The 17768-nt window shown below is 33.5% G+C and overlaps 2 long non-coding RNA genes across 15 annotated transcripts in view; one reads left to right on the forward strand and one right to left on the reverse strand.

The window, feature by feature from the left end:
- The window catches only part of LOC140613213 (uncharacterized), a 541366-nt gene that overhangs the window by 277848 nt on the left and 245750 nt on the right, over positions 1-17768 (reverse strand). For 13 of the 14 annotated variants that reach the window (XR_012014428.1, XR_012014406.1, XR_012014395.1 and 10 more), the window contains one exon: positions 14038-14152. This is a non-coding gene — a long non-coding RNA (uncharacterized lncRNA). Of the gene's footprint in view, positions 1-4609; positions 4686-14037; positions 14153-17768 lie in introns of those variants that run through there. The other variant, XR_012014418.1, reaches the window with a different exon arrangement.
- On the forward strand, positions 8937-11965 carry LOC140613296 (uncharacterized). Its single transcript, XR_012014450.1, has 2 exons — positions 8937-9072; positions 11589-11965. It is a non-coding gene; the product is annotated as an uncharacterized lncRNA (long non-coding RNA).

Consider the following 17768-nt stretch of genomic DNA (forward strand, 5'->3'; position numbering starts at 1 on the left):
TTGAGACTCAGAGAGGTGAGGGAGCTTACAGAGTCATAGTCTGCTGTCCTGACTAGAATCTGCATTCCATATCTGCATTCCACATTAAGCATAAAGATATGGAATCTGCATTCCATATCTTCAAGCCACAACTGCCTCATACTATAGCTACGATGGCTTAGTAGCCCCTCCTTGCCTAAAGAGACCACACAATTTCATAACTCCATATATTTATGGAGTTATGAAGTTGCATGGTCTGACCTATAAAATGCTTCCTGATGTCTTCATCTAACAGGCTTTCAACAGACATTCCTGAAACATCTACTTTGTACAGTGATAGGCAAGAGGAATACAAATGCAAAGAATCATGAGATCCCTGTGTTTAAGCAACATGGAGCTAACAGTGGATACAAACTATTCTTGAACCATCTATTTCAGATTCTTCCTCCATGGCAAATCCTCTTCCAGCCTACAGTGAAGTCTCTCTCCAGCTGAACCTCAGAGGACACATGTAATCATCAGGGCCGTGTGCCTTTTTTGCATATTCACCATCTCAACAACTAGATTATGGAAGTGGTATGTTTTTCTACTCCTTGCTAAAACTTTTCTCATTCATCAGTTATGGCAAGCACTTTATAATAAGCCCTCATTAAGAAAAGATTTATTCTGTGCTTATAAGGTGCTAGGCACCATGCTAAGTTCAGGAATAGGTGGTGGGGAAAAAAAAACACATGAATCCTCTCCAGGAATCCCTCTGAAAATGCTGGGGTTTCTTAAGATACATAGACATGGAAATGGTCACTTACAATACAGTATGATAAACCTTGTAACATCGAAGCAGGTGTTTCTAGTTATCCCTATGACTCCATAAAGAGGTCCATAAAGAGGTCATATCCGTTTGAATCCTAAGCTTTAGGATGGGCATGAAGTTTACATGCTCCACCATCTTCAACATACATCAGAGCACAGAAGAGATAGTGCCAAATATGTCACAGCAAAGCCAATGATTCTGGATTTTTAATGGCCTAAATTTGGTGTCTTTTAATTAAATTCAATCTCGGTGCTACTATAAAGGGATTGAAGAGGGTCTGCTCTTCATAGAGACCAAAAATTAATCATAGCTTGTTTTTTAAAATAATACCATTTATAATCCAATGACATCTATAAAGTCCAACAGGTATTTCTGTTTTCTTTGAAAGATATTTCTTTGAAACATTGAAGTTTACAACAGGCCATAAGAGTTTTAAAGCCCAACACTTCTTTTCTTTCTGGGTGGAGAACACTATGTCAATTGTATACATGCCAAATATTCACAACTGATAGCAATCATTAAAATTCCCACAATCTTTCACATGAAAAGTCATAGAAAATATAACAGTTTTGAGCAACATAAGACATGATATATCCTAAAATTCGTATTTGTGTCACAGAATATAAACATGCCAGATTAAGCTGGTTTAATATTTTTCATTCACTCAGTAAAGATGAACATTTACCACATTCTTAGTTCAAAGCAATGATGTTCATTCATTAAGCAGCAAAATCACTTCTTTCTGCAAAAATGTACTGAGCCAGAAACAACAGAAATGTGCATTTGTATTATGATGCACATAAACTTATTGACTTTGAAAGGATTAACTTGTGGATCAATAAGGGAGAAATTCATTACACCAATCAACTCCAAGTAACTAGAACTAAACAAGGTGCATCAGTCTAAGTTAAAATGGAATTTGCTTCAGGACTGCTACAGCCTAAAACAAATCATAAAATGAAATCAGCACATTGTACCAGGAAATTTTCATAAACAATCTGATAGACTCTAATACGTTAGGCTTGCATGTATACCAGCCTCTCTGGCTGTATGAAAAATGTTGCGATCAATAGATGCTGATGAGCAATATTTAAATGAATTTCTAAATGACTATAATAAAAAATTTAGTTGACTCAACCCCTGCTGTTCTGGGCTGTAAAGTTATGAGCTCTATTTACCTGAAAGCATGTATGCCTATTAGACTTGGCAGGAGTTTCTCAACATTGCTATTAAATAGAATATCTATTTAAAATGAACCAAGCATCAAGCTATATCAAGTCTGTTACTTCAGACTGGGATAAAGCAGCATGCTAACCTCATGTACATGATGCAGAGAGCAGAAGAGAATAAATCTTCGTGGCTTTTAACCTTCTTTGTGAGTAAAAATTTTTCATAAAATGTGGCTGGCATTGAAAGAATATAAGCAAGTTGGCTTTCACAGGTACTAACTATAAAATGCCTAAATAAAAAGTGACACAAGAGAAAGCAAGACAAATTAAAAGTATAGAGAAGCATTAAACAAACACATCTTTCAAAAAGCTTCCACACCTTTCTGGAGGCCAAGAAATATCTATAGAGCTTAATGAAGAAGGGAATGAAATCCGCAAGACATTAGTCTCATACTTATCATCAACAGAAATTACATCAGGGTAGGAAAAAAAATTTTAAATCATACGAAATACTGGGTGTTACACTAAATGTTGGTGAATTGAATTTAAATAATTTTAAAAATAAATAAAAATAAAATGATATTAAATATGGCTAAAGAGAATTGTTTACAGTGAACTCAGATGAGTTAGGAGGGCTAGGATGCAAAAAAGTGATATATATTAAAGTGATTTGTAAACTCGATAGTATATGTTCACACTGAGCATGTGTCAGCTTTTTTTCCAAATAGACCAATAAACAGCAAGAGGAAACAAGAAATAAATAACTCTAAAGTTGAATTTTTTCTTTTACCTCCAGTAATAAAATATTAATTGTGAATGCTAGGAAATTGTGCAGTTTTTTTTTTGTTTTTGTAGAAAAGGGATTAACAAAATTAAAATTCCAATTGATGTTTAAAAATCATATAATTAAAATATCAAAAACTGATATCAGATCAACAATCTGTCAGTTCTGAGTCCTATATTCTGCTTTGTGATGTGAAAAATATGATAAGACTCCTTTCCAAAATGGAAAGGAACTGGTAGGTGAAGGGAGAAGCATGGCTGAGCACCACTTCTGATGGTTCACTTGATGGCTATGGAGTAGCAGTCATTTCACTGTTTTACAAGGTTTACAGGGTTGGCCAGTTGCTCCATCCATATAGGAACTGACCAGTACTGGGAGAAGGTAGGCAGGAAATAGAATCATGGAGTCATAGAGAAGAAAAAGGTCAGGGCACTTAGCAATCTGGTGTCTCTCCAAGTGGCTGTATCCCTGTGCCAGTCACAGCTGCTGTCACACAACCCTGTCCGCATTCTGGGAGCAGCTCCCTCTACTTGCTCAGCAGGCCTGCCATGTGACACGGTACCCCTTTGTTGGTAGCCTCAGGATACAGTGTCATCCATAGTTTCTTGTCCATAGCTTTGCAAAGAGCCCCCTCATTAAAATATCTTAAAATATCTTAGTACAGGTGGCTGACTGTTTCTTTCTGGGGCCCTGACTGATAATTTAACAACCTTTGTTATCAAGGACTTTATGATCCTGAGAAAGCAGGAATCATTTCTATAAAACAATGGGAAAGCAATATAAGACTTCTTTAATGAAGTACTATATGTTGCAGCAGAGATGAAAGTTTTAAGAAGAGAGGTGTGAACCAAATAGGACAGCTTTAGGGAGGACTTCTTATGCTTAAAAGTCAAGATGGATTTCAAAAGAGGGAGAAAAGATTAAAAGGATGAATTCTAACCTAGGAGAAAAGTCATTGTAAAAAGAAAAAAAGACATCTAGTCCTTGAAGATAATCATAGATTAGAAGTGAGGGCAACCATATATCCAACCTAGACTGTCCAAGACATCCTCAGTTCATAGCTATTGTCTCAGTGAAATTCATTAATAGTAATAAATTATATGGTAATGCTTTTGAATGCATTATATAGTAGAAAGTCATTTTGAATTCCTGAACAAGGAATTACTATGATGAAAGAGGTATTTTACACAGATACATTTGGCAAAGGAATGCAATATAGACTTGATAAAGAAAGGAAAGTTCAGAGAATAATGGATTTTAAAGAGAAAAATCACTTGATTAAAATGATGACACTGTGAATGAAAGGAGAAATCTTAAGAAAAAATAAAGTGTTTTCATAAAATCTATTTTTTAAGATTGTATTTATTTATTCATGAGAGAGGTAGAGACATACACAGGGGGAGAGGCAGGCTCCCCCGCCATTGATTGCAAGACTCAATCCCGGGACCCCAGGATCACACCCTGAGCCAAAGGCAAACAAAATCTTATATGTATTCAAAATACAACTAACAGTTCTTTGTAAACTCAAGTCTATGCTGAATCTCACACAAAAACAAAGTCTTAGAACCTAAAGGAGTTAAATCTTTGTGTTTACTTTTTTTTAAAGATTTATTTATTTATTCAGGATAGACACAGAGACAGACTGGGAGACAGGGAGAAGCAGGCTCCATGCCGGGAGCCTGATGCGGGACTCAATCCCAGGACTCCAGGATTGTGCCCTAGGCCAAAGGGAGGCGCCAAACCGCTGAGCCACCCAGGGATCCCCAATCTTTGTGTTTATTAAGCAAGTTAGTTTATCCTCTTGCCTTGCCAGCATTCTCTTATCCTCTCACTTGTTCTCATTCCTACCTCATTTGGTCCCTCTGACAGAGTCTCAGAGAATCCTGTCCTTCTTCAGCCTCTACTTTGCTCCAATCTCAGCATCCTTTAGATCAAGCTTGCTCTGAAAATGGTAAAATTTTTAGCTTGGTTTACTGAAGTTCTCACATCAGAAAGATGTGGTGTCTTTAGGATGCATTGTTACTACAGTGATGTGTGTACACGGCAATAAAATAATCAGAATTTATGTGTAGAAGCGTATTTTGGCTACATATTCCCCCTTCATCCCAACCCACCTTGCAGAGTTAACCTCTTCTGTTCTTGGTTTTAATTCCTCATGTGATTAAATCATTGTTTGACTTTAAATAATATGTTTATGCCATTCTTATTTTATTAATTTCCTATATAGCAACTAATAAACCCCTACTACGAAATATAAGGATTGAACATACTTGTAACTCTTCCTCACCTTATCCTCATCTTATCCTGAAATGTTTTGTAGACAAATTACTAGCTTTATTTTTTTTATTAGGTAACTTGGTAAGTTTAATAAAGCATGTACCCTTTTTTTAAATTCCAGTGTCATTTGACTCCTTGCTGTGTAAAATGAGAATGTGGACACCTGGGTGGCTCAGTCAGGTGGGCTTCTGCCTTCGGCCCAGGCTGTGATCCCGTGGTCCTGCAATCAAGCCCCACATCAGGCTCTCTGTTCAGAAGGGAGCCTGCTTCTCCCTCTCCCTCTACCTGCTACTCCTCCAGCTTGTGCGTTCGTGCTCTCTCTATATATATCAAATAAATAAATAAGTAAAATCTTTAAAAAATAAATAAATAAAATAAGATAAAATAAAATAAGGATGTTAGTATCTTCCTTCCCCACATTTTCCCTTTATTTCCTCCTTCTGAAAATTATACTTTTAGTTTCGACTTTAACATTGCCCATGTTGTTCGTACTTAAACGAAATTTTAAACCATGACAGACTTTGATCATGCTTTGACTGTAGTTTGATTATAAAATTCTAAAACCAATAAACTATATTTAACATTAGCTTTCTCACTATAAGGCCACATGGTATGTGAACATTGTATTTTCTTCTTATGTGAAATATCAGGCTTCTTGGCACCTTGAAGGAGATGCTTCTAACGTCAATGACAAATTTTCTTTCTTGCACTCCTCCAAGTGATTAAAATCATTTCACATTTAGTTTATTTTGAACCACAAATTTATTTCAGGGGTAGAATGTTTTACTGTGATTTATTATTTTTCTCATGCAAAAATTAAATGTTTTTAGCATATTCTCTAGATTACTCACATTTCATCCACCATTTCTTACATGGCAACCCATATTTCCCTGAATACAGCCCTCCTCTAGCATGTATATATTTGCCATTAAAAACTCAGGAAATTACAGCATAAAACTTTGACTTCGGTCAATTCCATCATGTTTCTCTGCCTAAACCACTATCTCCCTTTTCAATTCCTACACATGTAGGGAATACTATAAACATGATGATTAAGGGTGATTTAAAAGATATAGTCCCACTTGCAGTTATGATAGAGCAGCTTATAGTCAACCAACTAAATCTCCTGCCAACAAAACCCATAATGGTATGGAAATACTGAAATTACAGCTGGTCACAGACACTGGAGATCAACCAGGGCTTCCAGAATTTTAGCATCCAAGACCTTGTCTGTTGACATTCCAATAATATGATGGGAGCCATAAAACAATGAAGATCTTTAACATGCTGAAAGATGTTAAAATCTTATACACCATGAAAAGTATCCATCAACAATGAAAATTAAGACATTTTCTGACAAAAGTGAGAGAATTTTTCATTAGCAAACACCAAAAGACAAGTAACTGGACCTAATTTAAATGCAATCTATAACTACTGAATACATATTCATCCCAAATCATGAACATTTACCAAAATTGACTGTGTGCTGCACCAGAAAGCATGACTCAACACATTTTAAAGTATTAGTATCACTCAGAGAAATTGCCTTTAATTTTAAAAAGACATATTTTAAAAACCAGGAAGCTTTCCAAATATTTGGAAATAAAGAAACACACTTCCAAAAAATCTTTGGGTCAAGAAGAAATCTTAATGGAAATTCCAAAACATTTTGAGTGCACAATAATGAAAAAACACATGACAGCAAAATTGGGGGGATGCAACTAAAATCACGCTTACAGGAAAATGCATGGCCTCAATGCACACCAGAGGGGAATAAAGGCAGACAACCGATGACATAAGTGTCCATAGCACTTGTAAACGGCAGAATGGGGATTCAAACTCTTGCAGTTTGGCTTTAGGGTATGAGCTTTTAATTTCTTCACTGCCACATTTATTTAAGTATCTCCCAAGCTAACAAGAAATCATTTTGAAACCAACAACTACTTCTAGATACCTCCTCTCTCATCTTACCTTCTCAGAAAAGTTCTTGAAACAAGTGTCTATACTTGGCTTTCTTCGATTTTTATCCCCTAGTCACTCTTTAATCCATGATTTTTTTTTTTTTTTACTGTTTGCTTGCCCTGCCGACCCCACTGAAACCGCTCTTACTGTTATCAATCTATTTGCCAAATCTCAACCTTTTTTTTATTTTTTACATACCTATTTTCAAAGAGAATATTTGTGTTATGTTTTATTTCTTAAAATTCACTTCCCTACTTACCTACTATCATAACCTCTCAGAGATATCAAAATGTTTCCTTCTTACAGAAAAGTCCAAAGGATTACCCTAAAACATATCTCCAACACATCTGTAGCTGCCTTAAGCTCTGGGGAAGTAGAATGATCACAGTACTCAAACTTAGAGCTTTATTATCCATTGACTATTACAACTTTGGTATGACTGTAATGTGAAACTGGTGAAAGGAAAATGTGATTAATGATATTTTCAATTTAACTGTGGATTAATGTTCCAAGGGAATTGGTTAAATGTTTAGGGCCAGGGAACTGGCATGTGTGAAAAATGGAAAGAGGAGTATTTATATATTAGCAAAAACCAAAAAGTTCTCTATTGGGCACAAATTGCTGGTCTGAATACCAGTGCTAGATCTGGTGGTTAACCTAAAATGGTTAACATACATATATGAGGGCTCCACAAGCAGAGATTTTATTTCAAAGTATGTGGGGTAGAAGAAAGATTGTACTTTTTTAAATCTTTCCAAATAATTATGACTTGCTATATATTTTAAAGTAAACAGATTACAGTAACATTTCCCAGACCACTGGAAGTTATTGCCAAGTACTATTTTTTTAAAAAGTATTGTTATCTTGTTAAAAAATAGTATTTTTAATGTTAACTATTTTTATAGTAGGCTTTACTTCCCTCCCCTAACAATTAAAGATTAAAATCACTTTTTTTATTGGAAAAGGTTTTGAATTTGAAAAGTTTAGATATTACTTTCTATAACACTTCAAAGATTGTGGAAATGTGTTCATTTTTATTAGAACCTTCAATTTGTCCATGTCACAGATAAGACCTTTTGCCCCCATTATATTTTCAAAAAAATATATATTTTCAAAGAAGAAAATAGTAGCAATCTAGATGTTATTACTTCTGAGAGAAATTACAAGAATACCATGAAATATACATTAAGAAACTGAAAATCCACTAGTCATGTTTTGAAATTTTAAAAAATATTTTGTTCATTTTTCAAAAGTTTATCTCAGCAAGACTTATAATCTAATTAAGAGACTTTATTTCAGAAGCAATTTAATAAAAGATTACTATGCAATGATTAAAATTTGTGTGGTCACAAATTGTTGCATATTTATATATTAAGTCAGAGGTGTATAAAACTTAAGCAGCAAATGTCACTCTCTTACTAGCAATTTATTATCTAGAAATATATATAAAGATTTATTGAATTCTACAAACCTAAATATCATCTTTAAATTATGAAGCACAATGTTTGCTCTTTTAAAATAAGTAGTATTCCTAACACTGAATGTACTAATTTAGACAAACATAAAACTTGATGAGTTGATATGCCTTCAATGATCATGACTGTAACAGGTAACTTCATATGCACAATATCAACATTTGGAAGGATGCTCAGATATAATGTATAATCAATAAGAAAAGAAGTTTAGGTTATTAGAGGATTGTAGTATTAAGTTAGAAGACTGTGAATATACACTATATACGTGATATTGATACAGTTCAACATTGCTTTGTTCTTCCCATTAAATAGTTACTATTCAGTTTTAGTTCCCCCAAGACTGAGTAGATGAGAGGAGGAATGCAAGCTTTTTGGCATTGAATCCCAGGAAGCACAGTGAAAAAGTGAGGGAATGAGAGACGGAAGGGAAGAAATCCAATGAGGGGTGTGTTGAAGAACAGTTACCATGGAAACCAAGCCGCAGTGTACCCTCAGAGACAATGTAGAACACGCCACAGAATTGTGCCACCGAAGGGAGAACATGAGATATTTATCCATGAACTGCTATTCACTTCTACCTCCCCGGGCTTCCAACCTACCCAATGCCAAGGCTGGGTATGTTTCTTAGGTAAAAAAAATGCCTTTAGGTAGAAAGATTCCGGAAGACTTAGGAATGTTTAAAAATTGTCTGTAGGTGACTTGGTGGCTGGATACAGATTTGAGCAGGGAAATACCAGTGACAGCCCCAGTCATCATTTTCTTGGTACTATGGTCCATCTCAGCTGGGCAACCAGTAGCCCATCTTCTTTAAGGCCTCTACTTCCCTTATGATGTGATTCATATCCTCTTTTTCTCATTCCCCAGTGTACTCAAAGGGCTAAGAAAATTATTTAGGCATTCTAACATGCATTGTTTTTATCTGAGATTCTCTTGTTAATTCTAAGTGGTTTTATGCTCATGTTTAACTATTATTCACTACAAGGTATATAGCAAATGAGAAAATATGAGTGTACGTATTAATATAAGAGTGTCAAAGTCAGAAATAATCATCTCTATCTTACCTAAACTTCCCTAGCCAATCCTTGGGAATCTTTCTGCAAACACACAGTCACTGTGTTGGAATCTACCTTCAAGAACTTATTCTTTTACCTGCCTTAGCCCAGATCCTTCATTTTATCCACATGTATCTGTCAACCAATACCCAGGTCTTCAGCATGTAACTGGTGTGAAGGTTGATCATTAGTATTGGTACTCTGGTATTTCAGAGTACTGTCCTCTACTTACTGGTTCCTATCAGACTTCTCTACCTCTTGGAATTCAGACTTTTATCGTCTTGACCACAACTGTCACTGTGACTTTCATCTCTCACTTATCTACCTGGACTTTTAGCCTCCTGATTCTCCCTAACCTTGGTAATTATATGATCCTCAACTCTTACTTTGCCTATCTAGTATCCATTTTCTGAAAAGTATTCCAACACATTGGCTAGTGCTGATTTCCACGTCTTAATCATGGCCTCATTTGCAGCCATGGAACTATTATCTTTTAATTCAATCAACAAGTATTTGTTGAGTACTTATTATGTACCATACTGGTGATGGAGTTGAGGAGCAACAGTGAATAACAGACCAACTGCTAGCTCTCTCAATATCACAGGACGAATGGCCAGAGCAAATACCCTGTTAAAACATGTTTACAACAAACACCTAGCTTGAATCATAGCTTTGGTTAAAACTATTTCCTGAAGCAAATGGTGGGTATTTGTCATTTCTAATAGCTGAGTAATATTCCATTGTATACATAAACCACATCTTCTTTATCCATTCATCTTTCGTTGGACACCGAGGCTCCTTCCACAGTTTGGCTATCGTGGCCATTGCTGCTATAAACATCGGGGTGCAGGTGTCCCGGCGTTTCATTGCATTTGTATCTTTGGGGTAAATCCCCAACAGTGCAATTGCTGGGTCGTAGGGCAGGTATATTTTTAACTGTTTGAGGAACTTCCACACAGTTTTCCAGAGTATTATGCTGAGTGAAGTAAGCCAGTCGGAGAAGGACAAACATTATATGTTCTCATTCATTTGGGGAATATAAATAATAGTGAAAGGGAATATAAGGGAAGGGGGAAGAAATGTGTGGGAAATATCAGAAAGGGAGACAGAACGTAAAGACTGCTAACTCTGGGAAATGAACTAGGGGTGGTGGAAGGGGAGGAGGGCGGGGGGTGGGAGTGAATGGGTGACAGGCACTGGGGGTTATTCTGTATGTTAGTAAATTGAACACCAATAAAAAATAAATTAAAAAAAAAACTATTTCCTGAGAACCACACAAAAAAAATGGCCACAACTAGGCAACAAATATACACCGCTTAACACTGGGTAAAACAATTAGAAAATAATATGCAAGACTTGAAATGCAAGCTTTCTGTACCTAGAGTCTAAAAATATTTAATTTTCAGATTATTCCAAAAGCAGCTTTTCCAAACATCTTTTTGAAGCAAACAAAAAGAAAAATATTCGACCTATATGTGATCAACAACTTTTTAAAACCATGATTAAATGCCTTACATTGTGTCCAGCTGTTTTTTAAGTCAGAAATGGGGTGATTTATTTGTTCATCCATTTGCTCATTCAAAATGTATATTTTGAATGTCTGTTACATATCAGAACAGAATATAGATCCTTCCAAGTACAAGGATCCAGATTAAATAAGTAAGCAAATAATGTGTAATGATATATATGAAGTAACCTGTGTGCACTGATACAGAAAAAAGGGTTGGGGTAGAGGGAAGTTATTTAGATAAAATGAACAGAGAATGCCTCCCTGAATCATTGAACATCAAGAGTGAGACTTTTTTAGCTACTCAAAATTCAAACATAAGTATAGTGTGTGTGAAATATTCTCATATGCCTTAATACCAATTATAATACATCTGCCCTTTATTTCTCACTGTCTCTCACAAAATTCACCTTTGTTCAGAAAATGTGACTAAAATTCTCAAAGTTAAAAACAAGAGAAAGTTTGAATGGGTGTGAAACCAGGACTTAGAATATAATCGCTCTTTCAACATTAATTATACTGTACATTTTGAGAAGCTATAATCAGGAATTGAAAGCTGCTTTTTGTCTTAGGTTCAAAATCATGAAGCAACAATTTCACACAGTGAATGCATCTTTGTAAGAAATTCTGAAACAGAAAACAATGACCTGGTAACGATTTCCTACAGGAAAATTAGTCCAGACAAGAACTACTGCCTATCTTCTCTTTTTGGGTTTATTTTGTTGATACTTTTCTGGGGGGCATGGCAGGTTAGAGGACACATAGAGGAAAGTGCAATAATAGAAGTATTCAGCATAAATAAATTTTAAAGGAACTTTCAAGAAATCAAATATGGCAGTTTTACACAATGGACTTAAAGTGGAAGAACAAACAAGAATTGTTGGCCAAGACAATTTCAAAAAAATCATTGTTTTTATCCACTAAATAATAAACAATCAATTACTATCTTTCTGTAAGCCTTATTTATAGAAATAAGTGCAGATGTTGTTATTGCTTGGTATCAACATAGTATAATGGGTTTTTTTCAGTAATTCTTTTCAAGTATCATTTGGTTTCCTTTCCCTACTTCCTGGTGCTTAGTGGAAACACAGACACAAAATTCAAAGATGTTATCTTTTTCATGTTTATTTCACAGCATTCAACAAAAATATTTGATTCACAATAGAAGCTCAGTAATGAATAAATAATTGAATGAATGAATGAATGAGAATATTAAAATGTCGATCATTTAAAAAAATAATGTTGAGCACCTACTATGGGATCAACTAGCAAATATTTAACTGTAGTGACACAAATTAAGATGAAATTATCACAGAAAATTAAGTCCATAGTAAATAATTATATTTCACTTAAACAAGCTGTACAGATAGTATGCTTTTCCAACAAATGACTATTACTATTGTGTTACTTTAAGAAAATCTTCACTAACCCAATATTTCAGACAGATGTTAGTTTCAGGAAACTTCCTTTTGTTTTTCAGTATGCATTCAAAAACTAGCAAACTTAGGTAGTGTCACTGATATGATCCTCTAGTTTATTCCCAATTCTAGTAATATCTTAAATGAACAGAGATTTTATTTCTTATTCAAGGAAATAATACTTTACAAATCTTTTACCAAGAACAAATAATTCTGGTTAATTCATTCCCCTGTTTCTTTTTATTTTTTTTTATTTTTTTATTTTTTGGAAAGCCAATGGTTCTAATTGCATAACTATAAAATAAGGATCTCACTTTGCTACAAAGCCCCCATAGTGACTCTGGAAATAATCCTAAACAAAAGAGTGCAAAATGTGATGAAAAGTGGCAGCCTACTGGTAGAGAAAACATCATTTTGATGCTCAGATGGCTTTCATGTACACATACACATGTGTATACTACATACCCTGATTATTAAGAATCTTTGTTTTTAAAAAATATACATTACTAAAGTTACATATTTTAAAGCCAAGCTTTTCCTTAAATTTATAAGCCTAACTTACAAACTCATGATTGTCTAGCAGATTTTAGTGATCCATTTTAAGGAGGTATTCAATTAATATGTGTTCCTATTTACAAACTTAACCTCATTAGTCACCTAAACTGAACTCATAAACATACATTATTATACCTTAAGTACTTTAGTTCTCTGCCTGAATAAATTTTTAATAATAAATTTTCTCAGGTTTATAAGGAATTCTTTAAATTACTATAGAGTTAACCTTATATTCTCCTAAATTTTCTGATACTATTTATAATTGGTAAGATTTCAATGTGAAGTCACAACCTTAAATCAATTATTCAATGGTACATTTTAAATTGGATGTGCAAGACTGACTTGCTAGTCTAAAAGGCCAAAATCTCTTAAATATTTCAAGTAACTAAAGTACCAAATATGCTCATATTTCTCAACACTCAAAAAGCTTTCAATACTATAGGTCTGATTTTCTTGAAAATTTCTCTATTTAACTGTAAGTCTTTCCATGGTTAGAAGATGCAATATTAGGTTGGACAGTGGCCCCCAAAGATGTCAATATCCCAATCTCTGGACCTGATAAATATCACACATTTCCTACGTGGAAAAGTGACTTTGCGGGTGTAATTAAATTAAGGCTCTGAGATAGGGAGGTTATCCTGGACAATTCAGGTAGACCCACTGTAATCACAAGGGTCATTATAAGAATAAAGTAGGAAAGTCAGAGAGGGAGCAGTGATTATGGACATAGTGGCTAAGAGAGACTAGATGACTAGATCTGAACATGGAAGAGGACCATGGAAGAATGCTGGCAGCTTCTAGAATCTGGAAAAGATAAGGAAACAGATTCTCTTCTAGACTTCCAAAAGGAATCCAATCCTGCCAGCACCTTGATTTTAGCCTAGTGAAACACATTTTTCACTTCTGACCTCTAGGACTGTAAAACAATACTTTTTAATTCTAAACAACCAAGTTTACGGAAATTTGTCACAGCATTAGTAGGAAACTCATACAGATGCTTACCCACTAGAGAAACATTTGTGCTATTTCAAACAATCTGAAGACTTACCTTCCTAATTGTTGACATTGCATCTTCCCCAGAGAGTTGGGCTACTTTGCTGATTTCCTTCCTTTTATGAAAATGATGACACATACTGAATCCTTCTTATAGTTCATAAATGGACCTAAGTTATTAAAAAAAGGGGGGGGGAAGAGGTTATTTACCTCATATTCCTTAGAGTCATCACACAATGAAGTTAACCTACATATCCATACAGGTTTATAAAATCTACCAAGTTGCTGCATCAGCTGATTTTATATTGTGTTATTTCATTCATATTTAAATATCTACCACTCTAAATGTAAAGACTTTCAAATTTTATGTAATGTTATGGGTTTTTTTTTATTACCTATCTGATCAAACAACAAAATCTACAAATGATAAAATAACATCTAGTTAAATCATTCATGATTTTATCTGATTCTATGCCCACAGAATAATAAAACGTGGAGAAAGGGGCAGTACTAGGAGTTACTGAATACTTTATACTCAAAAGATATTCTGTTGAACATTTGGGCTGTTTTCAGCTTTTGGCTACTGTTGATTGAATTACTATAAATATTTGTCTACAAGCATTTGTGTAGACATAGGTTTTTGTTATTAACACCTAGGAGAAAAATTTTAGGATCACATGGTAAGAGTATGTTTAATTTTATAAGAAAAAACTGCAAACTTTTCCAAAGTCACTGTATAATTTTAACTTAACTTTATCCACTCTAGTAGACACATAATAGTATTTCATTGTGGATTTAATTTGCATCTCTCTGTTGAGTCTGATGTTAAGCATCCCTTCATATGCTTGACAATATGTGCCTTCATTAATTGTCCTTTTTAATCTTTTGCTCATTTTTAGTCAGGAGTTGTAAGAGCTTTTTGTATATTCTGGATATAAGTCTTTTGCCAGATATATATACCGCAAATATTTTCTCTGTGATTGCCTTTCCATTTTCTCAATGGTAACTTTTGAAGAGCAAGGGTTTTTAATTTTATGAAGTTCAACTTTTGAATGATTTTCTTAATAGTATTTTTTTTCCATCCTAGGAAATCTTTGGGTCATACAGGTTACAAAGATTTTCTTCTTTATTCTAGATGTTTTCTAGTTTCTTCTAGATGTTTATCTTTCTGTCCATTTCGAGCTAATTTTTGTAAGCAATATTAGGTAAGGGTCAAAGTCAAGGCCTATATGTGGTATAAGTTACCTGGAGAATATTTTTGTCACAACTCATAAATTGTACAATAGAAATCAATGCAATTTAATATAAATTATCCCTCAACAAAGTTGTTTCAAAAAATATCTTAAAGTATCTAGCAAATATTGGGAGCTGCGAGTAAAATAAAGATCAATAAAAGAACAAAAATTTCTTAAAGAAATCTTAACAATATTGTATTACATATTTGAAAGCTGCTAAGAGAGTAGATATTAAAGGTTCTCATCACAAGAAAAAAATTTTGAACTACATATGTTGGTGGATGTTAACTAAACTTATTGTGGTAACCATTTCACAAATGTACATATATCATATCATAATATACATCTAAAACTAACACAACAAAACATGTCAATTATATCTCAATAAAAAAGAAAAATACAATAGTAAAAAATAGAAATGTACACACACACAAAAAAAATCAACATGCACATTTGTCAAAAGACATACTGGCCTAAACTCCAAAGTATTTTGGTTAATTGGTATTTTTCTTATGGAATATATTGCATAAAGTAAGTAATACAGAAGAACCATAATTGATTTTTTATTATCTACTTTGTAATTTATGCATTCTAATTTTTATTTTACTCATCATCCACCACATTTCTACATCATCTCCCAACTGTCAATCAGTTATACATCTTAGGGAATAATAGCATACCGTTAGCATAAGTAAAACATTAATAAAATATGCATTCCAGTGCCTCAATAATATATTTGGGAATTATTTGCTAATCTTTTATTATTACATATAACTGGGAATTTATTTTCCCTGACTACAGTCAACTCTTAAACACCTCAGGATGTTAGGAGCATCAATCGCAACAAAGTAAAAAATCCATGTATAAATTTTGACTCCCCCAAAACTTAACTACTAATAGCCTACTGTTGACCAAAAGCTGTATTGATAACATAAATAGTCAATTAACACATATTTGTATGTTGTATACATTATATAGTATATTCTTACAATAAAGTAAGCCAAAGAAGAGAAAATGTTATTAAGGAAAACATAAGGAAGAAAAAATGCATTTATAGTACTATATTTATTTTTTTAAATACTCATATATAAATGGACTTGCTCAGCTCAAACCCATGTTATTCCAAGGTCAATCATAATGTTATATTCTCCATCTTATTAATACTATTATATTTTAGTAATGAACAATGGCTATACATTTCAGTTTTTATGTCTCATTTGGATATATTATATTATCTAATCATTTCCCATCATTTTGAAATACATTAAAATACAGAAAGCTATAAAAGACAATATAAAAAGTATTTCTCTGGTTCCTACCAAAAAAGAACAAACTATTGTTCAATAAATATTTAAAAAATAATTTAAAAAATAATAATAATAAAAAATTATTGTTCAATAATTTGTTCAATAAATTGTTCCACCATTTATTTCATCCATGCTTCAGATAAAATAAGTAAACTTTCACATAAGTTTACTTATTTCACATTATTACTTATTTCACATTATTCCAGGATAATTTTCTTCTCTCTCACCTACCACAGAAGAAATCATTATTATGTAACTGGTGTTAATCCAGCCTATCCATGTTTTCAGAGAGAGAGAGAAAGGTAACACACACACACAGACAATTCACTCACTCATTCAAGAGTTGTGGTAATATTTTGTGCGTATTTTTTAACTTCTGTAAATAGGATCCTACTCTATATGACACTCACAAAGTCACTTTTTTCACTTAAAACATTTTATAGAATTACTAAAGTTGTTAAAGGTAGAGCTAGCTCATTTATTTTTAACTGTTATATAATAGTCCATTGTGTGAATATATCATAATTTATTTTTCCATTTCACCACTAATGGACATATATACTGCTATTATAAAATAACATTGAAATGAGCAACTTTTATACTTCTTGTGCACATACATGGGAAGAATTTTCTTATAGATAGCACTAATAGTGACTTTCCACAATGATGGCAATGCCTTGTGCTATGGCTACAGAGCACTGGAAATGTGTCTGATGTGACTAGGGAACTGAATTTTTCACTTTATTTAATTCTAATTAATTTAAATGTAAATTTACATAGCTACATGTGACTTAAGGCATCTTATTGGACAATATAGGTCTAGTGCATAGACTCAGAAGTGGAATCACTAGGCCCTATGGTATATCCATTTACAAAAATTTGCTTTTTGCCCTCTAAAGTGATTACACCAATTTACACTTCTATCAACAGGGTTATTACTTCCCCACATCCTGGTCAATATTTGTACTTAGACATTTCCTTTTATGCCAATCTAAAAAATTAAAAGTTATATCTCATTTTTGCTTTAATTTACATTAACCCAATTAATAGTGTAGATGGAAATGTCGCATAATTTTTATTGACCATTTGGGTTTTTTCCTCTCTGAATTGTCTGCATATCTGCATCCTTTCTCCAATAGGTAATATAGGTAATATTTTTTTTCCTTATTAATCTGTAAAAGCCTTTCTAATTCTTATTCATTCCTATTCCCTCCTTGACAACTCTGTCCAAAGAAATCTCATGG

This window comes from Canis lupus, chromosome 2 (genome assembly GCF_048164855.1).
Source record: "Canis lupus baileyi chromosome 2, mCanLup2.hap1, whole genome shotgun sequence".
Lineage (NCBI taxonomy): Eukaryota > Metazoa > Chordata > Mammalia > Carnivora > Canidae > Canis > Canis lupus.